We start from the raw sequence: 19064 nt of genomic DNA, 5'->3' as shown, positions 1-19064 counted from the left end.
ATTTTATGCTAAGTTTTATAAAGTAGTGGATAGTTGTGGAGAAGTATGGTTGGAGAAAGAGAATGTAAACTAATAGTAATAAACTGGGGAACACAGAAAAGCCTATTTGTTCATATTCTTCTCTATGTCCCTGTGTCTTCTGAAATAAAGACATTCCTTTCGTTTGCATAGAGGGTGGGTACCACTGCAGTGAGAGCTTTATGACCTGCTGCATGGTAGAAAGGCAGGAGGAAAGTGACAGTGACCTTCCTGCTTCTAGGGTTTTCTTAAATACAATGGTTCCATATTTGGGGGTATCATGTCCTAAATCCCATTACAAAGAAAGCACATTTTTAAAGTGCATAAATACATTTAAAAATAAATAAGTAAACCCTATCAACCAAGAATTTGGTAACCAAAAAAGTCTTCCAAGACCTGAAGGCCAAATAACAACAATTTTAGATAAGTAAAAATTATATTAGTTATGAAGGACCTTGCACTTCAAGAAATGATAATGATGATCTGTAGGCTGAAGGGAAATGCCAACAAATGGAAACCAAGATCTACAGGAAGAAAGGAAGAGCAGTAGAAATGATAAATATATGGAAACATATATGCTTATCCAGTTAAATTTATAGGTCATGTTAGGAAATCACATGCTTCTATATTCTCTTTGTAGGAGGAGGAAAAGCTAATGAAAAAGGTTTGAAATAAATGATATACAGAAATAAACATTTGGGAACAGTGTTTCTCTGCATTGGTTGCTTAGTTGAAGTTGGAGAAATTTATGGTGTTGGTCAAAATTTTTCCAGGAGTACTCAGCAGACTTGATACAGGCAGAAAGGTCAACAAGTAGAATTTTCCAGGAAGGGTGGGCAAAAGAAAATGAAATCATGAGTACTGTCAAGAGAATAAGTAATGGACTGCAGAATCTAACTGGACAGTAAAGGAAAGAAAAACAGGAGAATTTTGATGGGGAAAATTGCAAAAGTGGTCAAGGAGTTCCTGTGAGGTCCAGAAACGCAGTTAGTTGTTTGGCTAACCTCCATGCCCAATGAAAACATCTTCAATGGTAGGCAGGTTTGGGGTAGAAAGAACTACGTGCGATAAACAAGATGACACATTTTCACAGTACAAGGGATAGGAACCAGGTCAGTAAACTACGATTAGAAAAAGAGATAGAATGAGGCATAATCTTCAAAGTGGGAAACTTAATCATGAGGGTACATGTGGAATGCTTAGTATGTAGCAGTTGGCACATGGAAGAACATTAATCTTGAGAACTCTAGTAAGGGGAAATAAGTAGTTTCCATCTCTCGGGGTTCTGAGGAAGTATTAATCACAGCAGGGAGATTTTTGTTTTGGCTTTTTAAGTTGGAAAATGGGGATTCCTAGAAGGTATACTAAAAAGAATTCAAAGGGAAGAGAAAATTGGACATTAGTATCAGGATGAGAGTACAAGGGCTCACATCTTGAGTGGTGACAAATAATAATGGAGTTGTGAGACATGGTAGGTGCAGTTGTTCTTAAGAATCCTTCACCATAGGCTGGGTGTGGTGGCTCACGCCTGTAATCCCAGCACTTTGGGAGGCCAAGGTGCGCAGATCACGAGGTCAGGAGAGCAAGACCACCCTGGCTAACACGGTGAAACCCCGTCTCTACTAAAAATACAGAAAATTAGCTGGGCATGGTGGCGTGCATCTGTAGTCCCAGCTACTCGGGAGGCTGAGGCAGGAGAATGGCATGAACCCGGGAGGCGGGGCTCACAGTGAGCTGAGATCGCACCACTACACTCCAGCCTGGGTGACAGAGCAAGACTCTGTCTCCAAAAAAAAAAACCATATCCATCACAATAAACCTATTGGGTAGAGGATTGCTGTCAGGGCATGGAGGTTCAAGGGTGTGAGCACTGGTCATTGCCAATACCAGTCTGGGCTCTTTGAACTGGAGCAGAGCCTTCGCTTGACTGTATGCTTGAGAGAATATAGAAGTAAGGTCAAAGTGGTGATGATGGTAAGGACATTTTGGAAGACTGTTGTGTAGATTTCAGTGTTAGGCAAAGCAGAGCCATTTGTTCAAACCTACTCCAAATACGTGGAGACAATGCTATTATGATTGTGATAATGTCACAATCTACTTATTTTAGATCAAGGGAACATTTTTCTAACTCTTCTGATATATTTCTTATGTCTCTAGATAGAAACTATCTGCCATTAATAGTAAGCTTGTGACTCAAAGTTTAGGACTTTTTCTGTAATGCTAAGAATTTAAAAGATTTTTTAAAAAATAAATGACATTCCCTCAGTGTTTTTCTGACTATTATAATTACTTATCATTACTTCTTTAGTGTATCTCAGGAGTAATTTGCTATACAGATACCACAAAATTGACCTCTGAGTCATTGTTGGTGGTTACTATTTTTCTTGATTCAGTCTCTGAATATGCTTCTTCATGGACTCTCCTCCCCTTTTTCCTTTCCCATCCTTTCCTTTTTTCATTTCTTATTTTTCTTTTTAGAAATTTCCTTTGTCTTTCTTTTCCCTGATTTTCTTCACCTTTCTCTTTGTCTAATTCTTTTGGGGGTATGTGTTTAACAATATCGTTTGGGCTGAAGTGTCAAGTAGCTCGTGTTTTGAGGTTTATAAGTCCCTTGTACAATAAATCAGAAACTCATGAAGATGGAAAAGGAGGAGTATTCTGATAAACTGGTGAGAACAATACTGAAAAATAAAGTCAGGGATAAAGAGTGACATATGGCAACACAGAACAAAAACATTAAAAATGAAGAATTCATTTTTAATTTCTATAAATGTGTATATTAAGTACCTCCTAAGAAACAGAAATCACTCTATAGATTGAGAGTAAAATAAAAACATTGCCATAAAGCAACTAAGTATAATCCAAAATAGTAGGTATATTTATTTAGTCACAGTCCGCTTGGCATGTCTCCTTACCATATTGTATTATAAGTATTATTTCTTATCTAATTACTTGATTAACCACAGTTTATATCTTGATCTGTTCTTTATACTCAAACCTCCTAAAAGTTTATGTTGTTTGGCAAAGTCACAAAAGCCTACTGGGAGAAAAATGATTCTTTCAGCTGAACTAGCAGAAACGAGAGAAACTACTACCCAAGGGACAAAAGAAATAAAGTTAAAAGCCAGAGGGGAGTGAGCTTACTATATACAATATACCAAAAGGAATAACTATTTTGAAACTGACAACAGTGGGAATGATTGGTAGTCACTTTGTTGAAAGTTGAAACATAGATAAGCAGAGAGAAATACCCGTAGAAGATAAAGTTAACAGCTAATTGTTTTTATAATTTAGAAAATTTTCTGAAAATTACATTCTATATATTAAAATTTTACATAGCATATTTGTACATTCATCTGAGACTAAATTTTAGCTTCAAATATATTTTTCTATACTACCATAATTATTTGACATATATGACATTATTTGCATTATAATAGAATTGTAAAGAAAAAATACAATTTTGATTTTGAAGGAGTTAAATTGAATACCAATACTCTGTTCATAATTTCCTAGAAATTTCAGTTACAAATTTCTGAATGGTACTTAATTAAATGATAATTTTAAAATTCAAAAATGTCATTGAACATATAGATTATATCATTGAAAGGGATTAAATATCTCTTTAAAATTCTTCTCCAATAATATGAATCTTCTGCCTGTTCTCTTCTCAGAAAATGGCAATATGAGATTTCTAATATTCAGACCAAAACCTTGAGAATCTTCTAAGACTTCTCCCATTGATTTACCTCTCATTTCAACATTTCGACAAGTTATTCAGATTCCATCTCCTAAATATCTCTCAAATACATCTCAGTTGAAAATTTAATGATGAATTACCTTGGAGTATATAATTAAGAGCATGTCCTTGGTAATACATACTGTCAAAGTTCTTTTCTATCTTCTTCTCCCTTTCCACATTGTCAAGTCTACTTTAACCCCACAGTGAACAAGTAACCACCCTATACTCTATTTATTATAAATATTTGTCATTCAATGAAAGCACACTTTCAAATTTATTGCAAATGTCGATGTTTGTGCCTATTCCTGTAGTATCTATTCCTCATGGTTTTGGCTTTCAAAATCTTAGACTTTTTTTTCAATTCTCCTTCATAAAGCTTTTCAGGATGGCAACAAATCCCTGCATACACCACGATATTCTGTGATTGGGGCATTTGGCATATGGCAATAAAGGAATGCACAGTGCCAACTAAGTCTAGGACAAATAGGAAGAGAGGGAGGACAAGGAGATATGGAAAGGAAGAGAAATAGAAAATATGTAGAAGAAATGTTGGCTTCTTCATACAGTTTATTGAAGGTAAGGAGTTTCATCTATCTCTAGAAATAGTAAGCTGAATTATTGAGAATAAGCTCAAGGTCCATATCAGTTTTCAATTTATTTATTTTTTGAGATAGAGTCTCCCTCTGTTGCCCAGACTGGAGTGCAGTGGTGCAATTTTGGCTCAACCTTCACCTCCTGGGTTCAAGTGATTCTCCTGCCTCAGCCTCCTGAGTAGCTGGGATTACAGGTGCCCACCACCATGCCCGGCTAATTTTTGTATTTTTAGTAGAGACGGGGTTTCACCATGTTGGCCAGGATGGTCTCGAACTCCTGACCTCAAGTGATTCACCTGTCTCAGCCTCCCAAAGTGCTGGGATTACAGGCATGAGCCACCGTGCCCAGCCTAAATTTATATTCTTATTGGATCATTCAACATTCGTTTGCAATTATTAAGTAGCATTATAAAGATATCTGGTGTAAACTTTACCCAGTTTCACACAATAACAATTACAAAAAACTCTAGTACAGCTTCACAACAAGGATGTTGACATTGATAAAATCTACTGAACTTATTCACATTTCTAGTTTTGTATTCATGTGTGTGTGTGTGTGTGTGTGTGTGTATGTTTGAGTGTTTGGTTCTAAACAATTTTATCTCGTGTAAGTTTTTGTAGCCACTACCACAGTCAAGATATGGAACAATTCCATAACCACAAGGATCCCTTCTGTTACTATTTAAAACCACATAAACCTCTCCAACCCACCCTTGCCCCTAACCCCTGGGCAGCCACTAACCTATTACCCATTACTAAAATATCATAATTTAAAAATATTGTATAAATAGAATCATAAAGTATGTAACCTTTTAGAATCAGATTTTTCCACTCAGTATTATTGTCTGGATAATCATCTAAGTTGTCACGTATGTCAATAATTTGTTCCTTTTTAATGCTGACTGATACTAATATGATACATATTATGACAGTTTGTTTAACCATTAGTCAGTGAAGAACGTCTATACTGTTTATAGTTTTTGGCTATTACGAATAAAGCCACTATATACAGTCATATGCATGTTTTTGTGTCAACATAAGTTTTCATTTCTCTGGGATAAATCACCAAGATTAAAATATCTGGGTCATATGCTATTTGCATTTGAGTTACACAAGAAACTGCAAACTTGTTTTCTATAGTGGTTGTAACATTTATCATTCCCATCAGCAATGTATGAGTAATTTAGTTTCCCTTTATCCTCACACATTTGGAACTATCACTATTTATTTTTCTAGTCATTCTGTTAGGTATGTAATGATATTTAATTATGGTTTCAATTTGCATTTTCCTAATGGCTAAGGATGTCGTACCTCTGTTTATCTCCTTATGTCCCAACTGTACAGTCCCTTCAGTGAAATATCTATTTTTTTTTTTTAGTTTTCAGAGTTCTTTATATATGCTACTTACCTACTATTTGCCAGATATGTGGTTTGCAAATATTGTTTTCCAATCTCTTGCTTGTTATTTCATCTGCTTAACACGGTCTATCACCAAGAAAACTATTTTTCATTTGGATGGAGTCTCAAGTTACTAATTTTTTCTTTTATCAATCATGCCTTAAGATCAAGAACTGTTTGCCAGTTCTGGATCTCAAATATTTTCCCTAATGTTTATTTCTAATAGTTTTATACTTTTCCATTTTACATTTGTCTTTGTTATATTTTCGAATTAATTATTATAAAAAGGCTTAAGACTTATGTCGGGGGTTATTTTATTTTATTTTTGCCCATGGATGTCCAGTTGTTCCAATACCATGTGTTGAAATCATGTTGAATTAAATTGAATCAGATTTCTCTGTTTGTTTTTTAGACCGTTGTCAAAAATTAGTTGAGAGTATTTGTGTGGGTCTAACTTCGAAGTTCTATATTCTATTCCAGTCTGTTTATACCTCCTCCAATAACAAGCTGTCTTAACTACCATAGCTATATAGTAAAACACAGTATCAGGTAGAGTGCTTTTTCTCACTTTATGCTTCTTTGTCAAAATTATTTTAGCTTTTGTAAGTTGTGTGCCTTTCCTTTCTTTCTTTTTTTTTTTTTTGAGATGAAGTCTTGCTCTGTTGCCCAGGCTGGAGTGCAGTGTCGTGACCTTGGCTCACTGCCACCTCTGCCTCCCAAGTTCAAGCGATTCTCCTGCCTCACCCTCATGAGTAGCTGAGATTGCTGCGTTCCACTGCTCCCAGCTAATTTTTTGTATTTTTTTTTAGTAGAGATAGGGTTTCATTATGTTGGCCAGGTTGGTCTTGAACTCCTGACTTCAGGTAATCCACCTGCCTAGGTCTCCCAAAGTGCTAGGATTACAGGTGTGAGTCACTGTGCCTGGCTGTCTTTCCATTTTATTTTCTGGACTAAGTTTGCTTGTATTTACTAAAAACCTTGCTGGAATCTTAAAAGAAAATCAATAGCTCAATTTTGAGTTTATTAATACTTTTGCCATGAAGAATATTCCAATGCATGAATGCAATATATCTTTCACCTAGTTTAGGTCTTCTTTGACTTATTGGTGTTTTATAAGCAGCATATGAATGCTGTATATATTTAAGTATATACCTAAGTACCTTTTTAAATTTTTTATTTGGAGTAATTGTTATTTTGTTTATTTTTAAAATTTTATTAATTAAAATAATTTCCACTTTTATTTTAGATTTGGGGAGGAACAAGCCTATGTAGTCTTCCTTCTATTGGTAGGTTCTGGTTTTGGAAACACTGGGATTGGGTCACTTTCTTCTGTTGGGTAACAGATGCAGGACACTTTGCTGCTATACTGTTTCTCTAGTTCCGTGGTACTAAATCAACTCACCTTCCTCTTACCAACTTTTCAAGCTCTCAAGCCCCCTTTTGTGTTATCTCTAAGGTTTTTAGTTATATTTTGCTGGGAGAAGCTGAGAAAAGTGAGTCTACGTGAACTTGTCCAGATTCCCATATCATTTTAATTCCAGGAAAATGTCTGCCCTTGTCCAGAATTTAATACATGTCAAATAGGTTGCAATAAATTTATTAAAAATTTGCAAGAAAATATGTTTGGTTTTGTAGACTCAATAATGGACATGGCCTGTATATTTCAAAATGGAAAAGAAAATACCAGCTTTATGTTTTTATTATTTTATAAACACCTCTTTGATTATAGCATTCACAGCTGAACCTAATAGATGGATGAGCAGGCTATTGCTTCTGTGGGTATCTAAATGGCAGTCAGTTCTGAAGTTTAGAAAATCAAGAAGAGGCAGAACAGGACTCTACTTGAAGATTATTTGTAAATAGGGACCCCAACAAGGTGAAGAGTAATTATGAGAATGTAGATGAAAAAAATTGAGATGATTTAATCCATTTTTAAATGTCATAAAGAGTGAAATGACCATTTTTATTTAATATTCATTTTAAAAAATATATTAGTTTGACAAATTTATTTTTTGTACATTGTGGAGGTTAAAAGCACGTGTGCCCATTGTTTTAAATGGCAAGTTTTTCAATAATAATACAGAGGAAACTGAGGATGTCATCAAGATTTGAAAAATTAATGATATCTTGATAAAAGCAGTTGTGGGAAGTATAGCTCAGTAAATTAGGACCTCTTTACTGCCAGATACTAAATTTGAGAGTTGAAATCATTCACACAGCTCACTGTGCACATTATCAGGATGTTACTATTCCACTGGTTTTATCAACATAACTTTACTGTTGCCCAATGGAAGTTGCAAATAAGTGTATTGTACATTCCAAGAACTTCTTGAAACATGCTATATTTAATAGAAATTATCAAATGCCAATTATACATCAAGACTCTGAATGCTCACCTCAAAAATTTCTATCTTCCTATGTCTGTCAATCCCTAAATCATTATATGACGATTCTTGCCCAATCTTAACAAAGCCATCTTTCATTGAATGACCTGTCTTGAACTACATTTAAATATCTTAAAAAGTATCCCAACTTTTTCCTCTTCTTTCTGAGATGCGAATAAGCATATTTTGCAATGGTGTTCTCCCTTTCTAGAGTAGGCAATAAACACAGATTTGTCTTTCCAAGGAATTGTATTGGTGATATTTGGTGCAGCAAACACTTGACAATTAATATTTAATAGTGGCTATAAATAACCATTCAAAAGGATTAGTAACTATATTTCCACTGTAGGCGTGTTTCTTATGCACACACATACCCTAGAACCTGCCATGGATAGTAGCAATATAATTTTTCCAGTGCTAACTGTGTAGCAGCCATCATGCTAAGTGATTTATAGGCATTATCTCAACTATCCAATGAGATATGTACTGTTATCATCATCATCATCCACATTTTCAAAATGTGGAAACTAAAGCACAGAGAAGTTACACAACAATAGTAAGTTTATGTCATGGGTAGCAGTGGCAGGACTTGGTCTGAGTGTGTCAGGTTCCAAAGCTTGTGTTGTTTCTTATTTATTTTCTACTGACATTCTTCTCTGCTTTATGTTATAGTTCTAAATGTTTGATTTTATTAAATCCTAGCCATTATCTCCATTTCACAGATGAAGTCTGGAAGGATTTAATTACATAGATGTAGCTTAAAAGACTACAAAGATGTAGTTTGAAAAAGATAGAATTTATGGGAGGGGCCAATATGGCAAACCAGAAGCAGATCCTATGTACTGCTCTTTCAGAGAGGAAACAAAAGGGCCTGCAGAGGAACACTGGCTCTCCAGGCCAATCATCTGAGAAACCATATTGGGATACATCACAGCAGCAGGGGACCACAGAGAGCAGAGAGAATCTAAGCTGGGCATCAGCATGTCTGGGCTCAGTGTGGAGCCGGGAGAACCTCTCCAACACGGGAAAGGGTGAGTGAGTGAGACCCCCTAGGGGGATTCATGCTCTCAACAGAAACCTGTGCAAGACTGGAAACAGGAGAATCTCTCTGCCCCCAACTCCCACACCTCACCACTGCATTTCTAGACTGAGACAGAGAGTCACCCAGATGTTTTGCCTCTTGAGTCCAAGGGGACCTGTACAAGCCTGGGGCCCCAGAGCAGACTGGTGTCATAGTCCAAATAGAGGCTGCAGTTCTGGAGCCTGGGAGTAGTAAGATTGCTCCATCCCCTCTTGCCAGACCGGAGTCAGTGCCAGCTTCTGGCCCAGTGGCCTGAACTTGGCTGGCCACTCCACCCACCCTCACCACTGGTAGCCACGTGGGCAACACTTGCTAGAGCTTCTAGCCAAGCTGGCTGTTTTTGTGTAAACTCAGCTGGAGGACACAGTCTCCTGTTGTTCTGGGAAACACTGGGATGGCAGAGTTCACAATCCTACCTGCCTATGTCACTGGTAGTCAGGTGGGAAATAGATGTTAGAGCTTTCGGTCCAGTGGTCCCCACTTTTGTGAAAAGTTAGCCTGCAGACATAGCATCCCGTTGTACCAGAAAACACCTGGATAGCAGAGCATGTGACCCCATTCACTCCTGTAATTGACTGCCAGGCAGGCAACACCTGCTAGACCTTCTAGCTGAGCAGTCCTGCTTCTGTGTAAACTCAGCTAAAGGATGCAGCTTCCTGTTGCCCTGAGAAACACCCGGAAGGCAAGGCAGGAATCCCCAGCCACCCCCATTTCTGGCAGCTAGACAAGCCATGCCTGTTAGAGCTTCCAGCCTAGCAGACCTATTTCTGCCTGAATTTGCTGAGGGGCACAGCCTTCTGTTGCCCTGCAAACACCTGGCTGGCAGAATGGACTTCTCCATCCACCCCAGCCTCTTGTAGCCAGATGAATCACACCCATTAGAGCTTCCAATCCAGTAGTCCTGCTTCTCCCTGAACTCTGTGGGCAGGCACAAATCTGTGTTTCCTCATGAAGCACATGGAACAGCCAACCTGAGAAGGATTCAGCTTGTCGGACAACTGAGGCACCTGCCTGAAGGTGCCCCATGGACCAAAGCACCCAAAAACAACAACAACAACAAAATAGGCACAGAGACAGTAACCAGAGGGGGCTCCTCCAAGACCTAGGAGTGAAATAGAATCCAAGCCAGTTAATCAAACCCACCTTATACCACAATTATACCCTCAAGGGCATCAAAGAAGAAAAAAAGAAAAAAATCCATCCAAAGAATAGTAACTTCAGAGATCAAAGGAACATCAGCCCACACAAATGAGAAAGAATCAGCACAAGAACTATGACAATTCAAAAACCCAGGGTGGCTTCTTAACACCAGATCACCACACTAGTTCCTCAACAATGGTTCTTAACCAGGCTCAAATGGCTAAAAATGCCAGAAATAGAATACAGAGTGTAGATAGTAATGAAGATCATCGACATACAGGAGATAGTCAAAACTCATTCCAAGAAGTCTAAGGATTAAAATAAAGCAATATGGGAGGTGAAAGATGAAATGGCCATTATAAGAAAGAATCAAACTTATCTTATAGAGCTGAAAAACACAGTAGAAGAATTTCATAATGCAATTTCAAGTATTAACAACAGATTTGACCAAGCTGAGAAAAGAATCTCAGAGCTTAAGACTGACTCTCTGAAGTAACTCAGTCACACAAAAATAAAGAAAAAAAAATAAAGAATAATAAGCAAAACCTCTGAGAAATATGGGATTATGTAAAGAGACCAAATCTACAGCTCATTGGACATCCTGAAAGAGAGGGAAAGAAATCAAGCAACTTGGAAAACATTTTAGGATATCATCCATAAACATTTCCCCAACCTCTCTAGAAAGGCCAACTTTCAAATTCAGGAAATGCAGAGAACCCTTGTGAAATACTACACAAGAAAACCATCCCCAAGACACATAGTCATCAGAATCTCTAAGGTCAAAATGAAAGAAAAAATGTTACATGCTGCTAGAGAAAAGGGGCAGGTAGCATACATAGGGAACACCATCAAACTAACAGCAGACCTGTTAGCAGAAACCCTACAAGCCAAAAGATACTGGGGGCCTATTCTCAGCATTCTTAAAGAAAACAATTTTCAACCGAGAATTTCATATCCAGCCAAACTAAGCTTCATAAATGAAGGAGAAATAAGATCCTTTTCAGACAAGCAAATGCTGAGGATATTTGTTACCACTAGGCCTGCCCTACAAAAGGTCCTGAAGGGAATGCTAACCATGAAAAAGAAAGACCATGTCTGGCCACTACAAAATCATCCTTAATTACATAGACCAGTGACACTATTAAGCACCCACACAAAAAAGTCTGCATAAGAACCAGCTAATGGCATAATTACAGGATGAAATCCACACCTATCAATGCTAAACTTAAATGTAAATGGACTAAACAATCCAATTATAAGGTACAGAGTGGCAAGTTGATGAATAAAATGGTATGCTGTCTTCAGGAGACTCATCTCACAAGCAATGACACCCCTAGCATCAAAGTAAAGGGATGAAAAAATATTTACCAATCAAATGGAAACAGGAAAAAGCAGGGGTGCTATTCTAATTTCAGAAAACACAGACTTTAAGCTGAGTGTGATGGCTCATGCCTGTAATCCCTGCACTTTGGGAGGCTGAGGCAGACAAATCACCTGAGGTCAGGAGTTTGAGACCAGCCGGAACAACAGGGCAAAACCCCATCTCTACTAAAAATACAAAAATTTGCTAGGCATGGTGGGGTGCACCTGTAGTCCCAGCTACTCAGGAGGGCTGAGGCAGGAGAGATGCTTGAACCTAGGAGGCAGAAGCTGCAGTTACCTGAGATTCCACCCCTGCACTCCAGCCTGGGCAACAGAGCAAGGCTCCATATCAGAAAAAAAAAAAAAAAAAAAAAAAGAAGAAGAAGAAGAAGAAAGAAAAAGAAAACAAATATCAAAAAAGATAAAGAATTATATAATGGTAAAGGGCTCAAGTCAAGGAGAGGACCTAACTATCCTAAATATACATACACTGAACATAGGAGCACCCAGATTTATAAAGCAAGTTCTTAGAAAACTATGAAGAAATTTAAACTCCTACACATAATAGTGGGAGACTTTAACACCCCACTGCCAGTATTAGACAGATCATCAAGGCTGAAAACTACCAAAGATTTTCAGGACCTGATCTCTGCACTTGACCAAATAGATCTAATAAGCAACTACAGAACTCTCCATGCAAAAACAACAGAGTATACATTCTTCTCATGTGTACATGGCACATACTCTAAAATCAACCACACAATTGGGCATCAAACAATCCTCAGCAAATTAAAAAAAACCAAAATCTTACTAACCACACTCTCAGATCACAGTGCAATAAAAATGGAAATCAATCCTAAGCAAGTCACTTAAAACTATACAATTACATGGAAATTAAACAATCTGCTCCTGAATGACTTCTAGGTACATAATGAAATTAAGGCAGAAATCAGTAAATTTTTTGAAACTAATGAAAACAACAATACAACATATCAGAATCTCTGAGACATGGTCAAAGCATTAAGAGAGAAATTTATAGCATTAAGTATACAAATAAAAAAGTTAGAAAGATCTCAATTTAACAATCTAATATCACAATTAAAGGAACTAGAGAAAGAAGAGCAAGCCAACCCCAGGCTAGCAGAAGACAAGAAATAACCAAAATTAGAGTTGAACTGAAAGACATTGAGATGTGAAAAACCATACAAAAGATCAGTGAATAGAGGATTTCATTTTTTTGAAGAATTAATGGGACAGATATACTGCTTGCTAGACTAATAAATAAATAAACAAGTGAGGTGCCCAAGATGTTCGAGTAGAAGCAGCTAGTGTGTGTGGCTTTCACGGAAAGGAATGGAAAAAATGAGTAAATATAGCATCTTCAACTGAAAAATCCATGTACTTAAACATTTGGATTAATCAAAGAAACAACTTGACCCAGAGATAATGGAGAAAAGCAAGGCAGGACAATGGGCCACCTGTGAGTGATACAGAGCCAAGGAAGCGGTGAGTGAATATGCAAAACTATGCTGCTCCCATGGATCTTTGCAACCCTTGGGTCAGGAGATCCCCTCACAAACCCATTTCACAAGGGCCTTCAGAGTCCACACATACTATGTGGAGCTAAGTGGAGTCTCAGCAGAGCAGCTGCTCAGGCACATGCAGAGACTGGGGCTCTCCATGCTTCCCAGCAAAAGTAGCTGCAACTTTGACAAAGTGAGAGGTTAGACCTCAGTACATACTCTAGGAAAGAGGCTGAATCCAGGGGCCTGAGAAGACAGTCTGCAAGCCCAACTTCCATGGCACCTCACAGGATAAGACCCCCTGGCTTGGAATTCCAGCCAGCCACTGGTAGCACCATTGCACCTCCCTGGGATGGAGCTCCCAGGGGGAGGGGCTGGTCATCATCTTTGCTAGGTGGGCTACTTAGCCATTCAGCCATTGGGCTTTAGAGAGTCCAAGCCAACCAGGGGAAGAGAGGACCCCCCCAGTGCAACACAGCTGCTCTATGAAAATGTGGTCAGACTGCCTTTTGAAGAGGGTCCCCAGTCCCATTCCTCCTCACTGGGCAGGATCTCCCAACCACAGCCTCCAGCCACCACCATCAGTGTTCTCTAGTCAACAGAGATTTGAAACCTCCCTGGGATGAAGATATAGAGGGAGGGACACACTGACATATTTGCTGTTTGGGCAACTTAGCCGTTCCAGCTTTCAGACATTGGAGCGTCCAAGACAACTGGGGGTGGAAGTAGTCCCCCAGCACAGCACAGCTGCCCTATGAAAATGTGGCCAGACTGCTTTTTAAAGCAGGTTCCCAATTCTGTTCCTCTTCACTGGGTGGGTTTTTCCAACCAGAGCCTCCAACCACCACCAGAGCTATCAAGCCAGTAGCAACTCAACAACTCCCTGGACAGAGCCCCCAGAGGTAACTGAAAGCTTCTCTGACCCTTCTTCTACAGCAGAACTGTACTAACAGTTGCTCCTTTGTTAGTCCACTAACAAAGGAGCAAAAACCCTAAGTGATTTATCCACACCTCCAACAAGCTGCAGTTGACCCAAGGAGAGGAGGCCAGTTTGTCTCCCATAGGTCGCACACACCCCCAATTGCTCATCAACAGACAGAAAATTCCTGCCTTGGGCCTGCGGCACAAACCCTCCATCCTGGGATGATTGCACTGAGCAAATGCTGACCCACATGTCTCTGGGATGGAGTCCCCAGGAGATAAGCAAAAGACCCTGCACCACAACCACAATGAAGGTGGTCTCTTCCTCTGCTGCCTCCAAGTTTGGGAAGGAGCATAAACACTGATATCACCCCAGAGCTGCAGTGGGCAGCCCAGGAGTTTTAAGCTAGCACTCAATGGGGAGAGGAACCCACACTTTCAAAGCATTGAGACAGAACATAGTTGCAACTGTGAGGAAACATACAAGAGACACACAACTGAGAAAGAGTCTACCAACTGACCAATAAGCCTAAGTACCACCTACTGGATCACACCAAAATCTTCAACACCAAAAATATCACACCAACATATCTCTCTCTGAAACCAGAGACAGAATGTCAGCTCCAAATAAAGACCCTGCACAAAGCCTCAGCCCAGTGAAAGCATCCAGAAAAGATGTCTATTGACTGCACTCAATATACATTGCTGTTAAAGGAGTACCCACACATAAAAATGAGAAAGAACCAACGCAACAACTCCACTAACTCACATGGCCAGAATGTTGTATGTCCTCCAAATGACCAGAGCAGTTCTCCAACAAGAATTCTTAAGTAGGCTAAACTGGCTGGAATGAATGAAATAGGATTCAGAATATGGATAGAAACAAAGATCACTGAGGCTCAGGAGGATGGCAAAACCCAATCCCAGAAATATAAGAATCACAATAAAGCTATACAGGAATTGAAGGATAAAATATTCAGTATATAAAAGAACTCTATGAGTCTGACAGAGATGAATAACACAATACAAGAATTTCACAGTGCAATCACAAGTACTAACAACAGAACAAACCTAGCTGAGGAAAGAATCTTAGAACTTGAAGACTGGTTTTCTGAAATAAGACAATCACAGAAAAATAAAGAAAAAATAATAACCATATTTCAGAATATTGTCTATAAAAACGTCCATAACCTTGCTAGAGAAGTCAACAGTCAAATTCAGGAAATACAGAGAACTCCTGCAAGATTTTACACAAGAATATTATCCCCAAGACACATAATTGTCAGATTTTCCAAGGTTCAAATGAAAGAAGAAAATGTTAAAGACAGCTAGAGAGAAAGGGCTGCTCACCTACAAGAGGAACACCATCAGGCTAACAGCAGACCTCTCAGCAGACGCCCTACAAACCAGAAGAGATTGAGGGCATATATTCAGCACTCTCAAATAAAAAAAGTTTTCAACCAAGAATTTTCTATCCAGCCAAACTAGGCTCCCTAAGCATAGGAGAAATAAGATACTGTTCACATGGGCAAATGTTGAGGGATTTCATTACCACTAGATGTGCCTTAGAAAAGACCATGAATGGAGCACTAAATATAGAAAGGAAAGACTGCTATCAGCTAATACAAAAACACACATAAACACACAGACTAGTGTCACTGTAAGACAACCCCACAAAAAAACCAACATAATAACCTGTTAACAACATAATGACAGGATCAAACTCATACATATCGATACTAACCTTGAATGCAAATGGGCTAAATGTCCCACTTAAAAGGCACACCGCGGCAAGATGAATAAAAAAGCAAGACCCAATGATATGCTGTATTCAAGAAACCCAACCTCCATTCTTGGCTTTTGTGTACCCACAGGCTCAACACCACATGGAAGCTGCCAAGGTTTGGGGCTTGCAGCCTTTGAAGCCACTGCCCAAGCTGTACCTTGGCCCCTTTTAGTCACAGTTGGAGCAGCTGGGACACAGGGCACCAAGTTCCTAGACTGCACAAAGCTGAGGGACCCTGGGCACAGACCACAAAACCATTTTTTCCTCCTAGACCTCCAGGCCTGTGATGAGAGGAATGCCACAAAGCTCTCTGGCATGCCCTGGAGACATTTTCCCCATTGACTTGGTGATAAATTTTCGGCTTTTCGTTACTTATGCAAATTTCTACTGCCGACTTGAATTTCTCCTCAGAAAATGAGATTTTCATTTCTACCACTTTGTCAGGTTGCAAATTTTCCAAACTTTTATGCTCTGTTCCCTTTTAAAACTGAATGCTTTAAATGCACCCAAGTCACCTCTTGAATGCTTTGTTGCTTAGAAACATTCCACCAGATACCCTAAATCATCTCTCTCAAGTTCAAAGTTCCACAAATCTCTATGGCAGAGTTAAAATGCCACCAGTCTCTTTGCAAAAACATAACAAGAGTTCCCTCCACTACAGTTTCCAACAAGTTCCTTATCTCCATCTGAGACCATCTCAGCCTGGATTTCGTTGTTCACATCATTATCAGCATTTTGGTAAAAGCCATTTAACAAGTCTCTAAAGAGTTCCAAATTTTCCTACATTTTCCTGTCTTCTTCTGAGCCCTCCAAACTGTTCCAAACTCTGCCAGTTACCCAGTTCCAAAGTCACTTTCACATTTTCGAGTATCTTTTCAGCAGCACTGCAGTTTTTGTAACAATTTACCGTATTAGTTAGTTTTCATGCGCTGATAATCAAGACATAGTCTAGACTTGGTAATTTACAAAGAAAAAGAGGTTTAATGGACTTATAGTTCCACGTGGCCGGGGAGGTCTCACAATCATGGCAGAAGTTAAAAGGCACTCTTACATGGTGGTGATGAGAGAGGATGAGAATCAAGTGAAAAGGGTTTCCCCTTATAAAACCATCAGGTCTTGTGAGACTTATTCACTACCATGAGAACAGTATTGGGGAAACTACCCCCATGATTCAATTATCTCCAACCAGGAGATAATTCCCTCCCACATCATGTGGAAATTATGGGCACTACAATTCAAGATGAGATTTGAATGGGGACACAGACAAACTATATCACTACCCAAAGCAATTTACAGATTCAATGCTATTTCTATCAAACTACCAATGACATTCTTTACAGAACTAGGAAAAAAACTATTTTAAAATTCATATGGAATGAAAGAAGAAACTGGATAGTCAAAGCAATCCTAAGCAAAAAGAGCGAAGCTGGAGGCATATGTTACCCAACTTCAAACTATACTACAGGGCTACAGTAACCAAAGCAGAATGGTATTGGTACAAATACAGGCACATGGACCAATGGAAGCCAATAGAGAGCCCCAAAATAAGGGCACACACCTACAACCACCTGATCTTCAACAAAGCTGACAAAAACAATCAACTGGGAAAAGTATCCCTATTCAATAAATGTTGCTGGGATAACTGGCCAGCCATATGCAGAAGGCTGAAGCTGTACCCCTTCTTTACACCATACACAAAAATCAACTCAAGATGGATTAAAGACTTAAATTTGAAACCCAAAACTATAAAAACCCTGGAAGACAACCTAGGCAATAACTGTCCTAGACAAAGGAACAAGCAAAGATTTTATGACAAAGACACCAAAAACAATCACAACAGAGGCAAAAATTGACAAGTGGGATTTAATTATACTTAAGCACTCCTGCACAGCAAAATAAACTATTATCAGTGTAAACTGAAAACATACAGAATGGGAGAAATTATTTGCAAACTATGCATCTGACAAAGGTCTAATATCCAGCATTTATAAAGAACTTAAACAAATTTATAGGGGAAAAACAACCTCATTAAAAAGTGGGCAAAGGACATGAACAGACACTTTTCAAAAAAAGACATACCTGTGGCCAAACAAGCATATGAAAAAAAGCTCAGTATCATTGATCATTAATAAATGCAAATCAAAACCACAATGAGGTACCACCTCTTACCAGTCAGAATAGCTATTATTAAAAGTCAAAAAATAACAGATGCTGGCAAGGTTGTAGAGAAAAAGGAACACTTTTACGCTGTTGGTGGGAGTATAAATTAGTTCTACCATGTGGAAAGCAGTATGGTGATTCCTCAAAGAGCTTAAAAAAAATCTAAAATTTGCCCCAGCAATCCCATTACTGGGTACACACCTGAAAGAATATAAATCATTTTACTATAAAGACACATGCATGTCAATGTCTCTTGCAGCACTATTCACAATAGCAAAGACATGGAATCAACCTAAATGCTCATCACTGACAGATTGGATGAAGAAAATGTGGTACATATACAGCATAGAATACTACACAGCCATAAAAAAGTACAAGATCGGTCAGGCACAGTGGCTCATGCCTGTAATCCCAGCACTTTGGGAGGCCTAGATGGGTGGACTGCCTGAGCTCAGGAGTTCAAGATCAGCCTGGGCAACATGGTGAAACCCCATCTTTACTAAAATACAAAAAATTAGCCAGGGGTGGTGGCGTGCACCTGTAATCCCAGCTACTGGGGAGGCTGAGGCAGGAGAATTGCTAGAACTCGGGAGGCAGAGGTTGCAGTGAGCCGAGATTGTGCCACTACACCTCAGCCTGGGTGACAGAGCAAGACTGTCTCCAAAAAAAAAAAGTAAAAGATCATGTCTTTTATAGGAACAGGGATGGAGCTGGAGGCTATTATCCTCAGCAAACTAATTCAAGGACAGAAAACCAAATACCTCATGTTCTCACTTATAAATGGAAGCTAGATGGTGGAGGTTGGAGGGTGGAAGGAGGGAGAGGAGCAGAAAAGATAACTATTGGGTACTGGGTTTATTACCTGGATGATGAAATAATCAGTACAACAAAACTTCCTGGTGTGAGTTTACCTATGAAATGAACCTTCACATGTACCCCCAAACCTATAATAAAAG

At 38.9% G+C, this 19064-nt stretch overlaps 1 long non-coding RNA gene across 1 annotated transcript in view; it reads right to left on the bottom strand.

The window, feature by feature from the left end:
• Positions 1-13204, bottom strand: part of LOC129035123 (uncharacterized) — a 382029-nt gene extending 368825 nt beyond the window's left edge. Inside the window, exon 1 of the long non-coding RNA XR_008502119.1 lies at positions 13127-13204. This is a non-coding gene — a long non-coding RNA (uncharacterized LOC129035123). The remainder of the gene's footprint in view (positions 1-13126) is intronic.
• Between the last annotated feature and the right edge of the window lie 5860 nt (positions 13205-19064).

This window comes from Pongo pygmaeus, chromosome 3 (assembly GCF_028885625.2).
Source record: "Pongo pygmaeus isolate AG05252 chromosome 3, NHGRI_mPonPyg2-v2.0_pri, whole genome shotgun sequence".
NCBI lineage: Eukaryota > Metazoa > Chordata > Mammalia > Primates > Hominidae > Pongo > Pongo pygmaeus.
The sequence above is the reverse complement of the archived record's forward strand: the minus strand, read 5'-3'. Positions and strand labels throughout refer to the sequence as shown.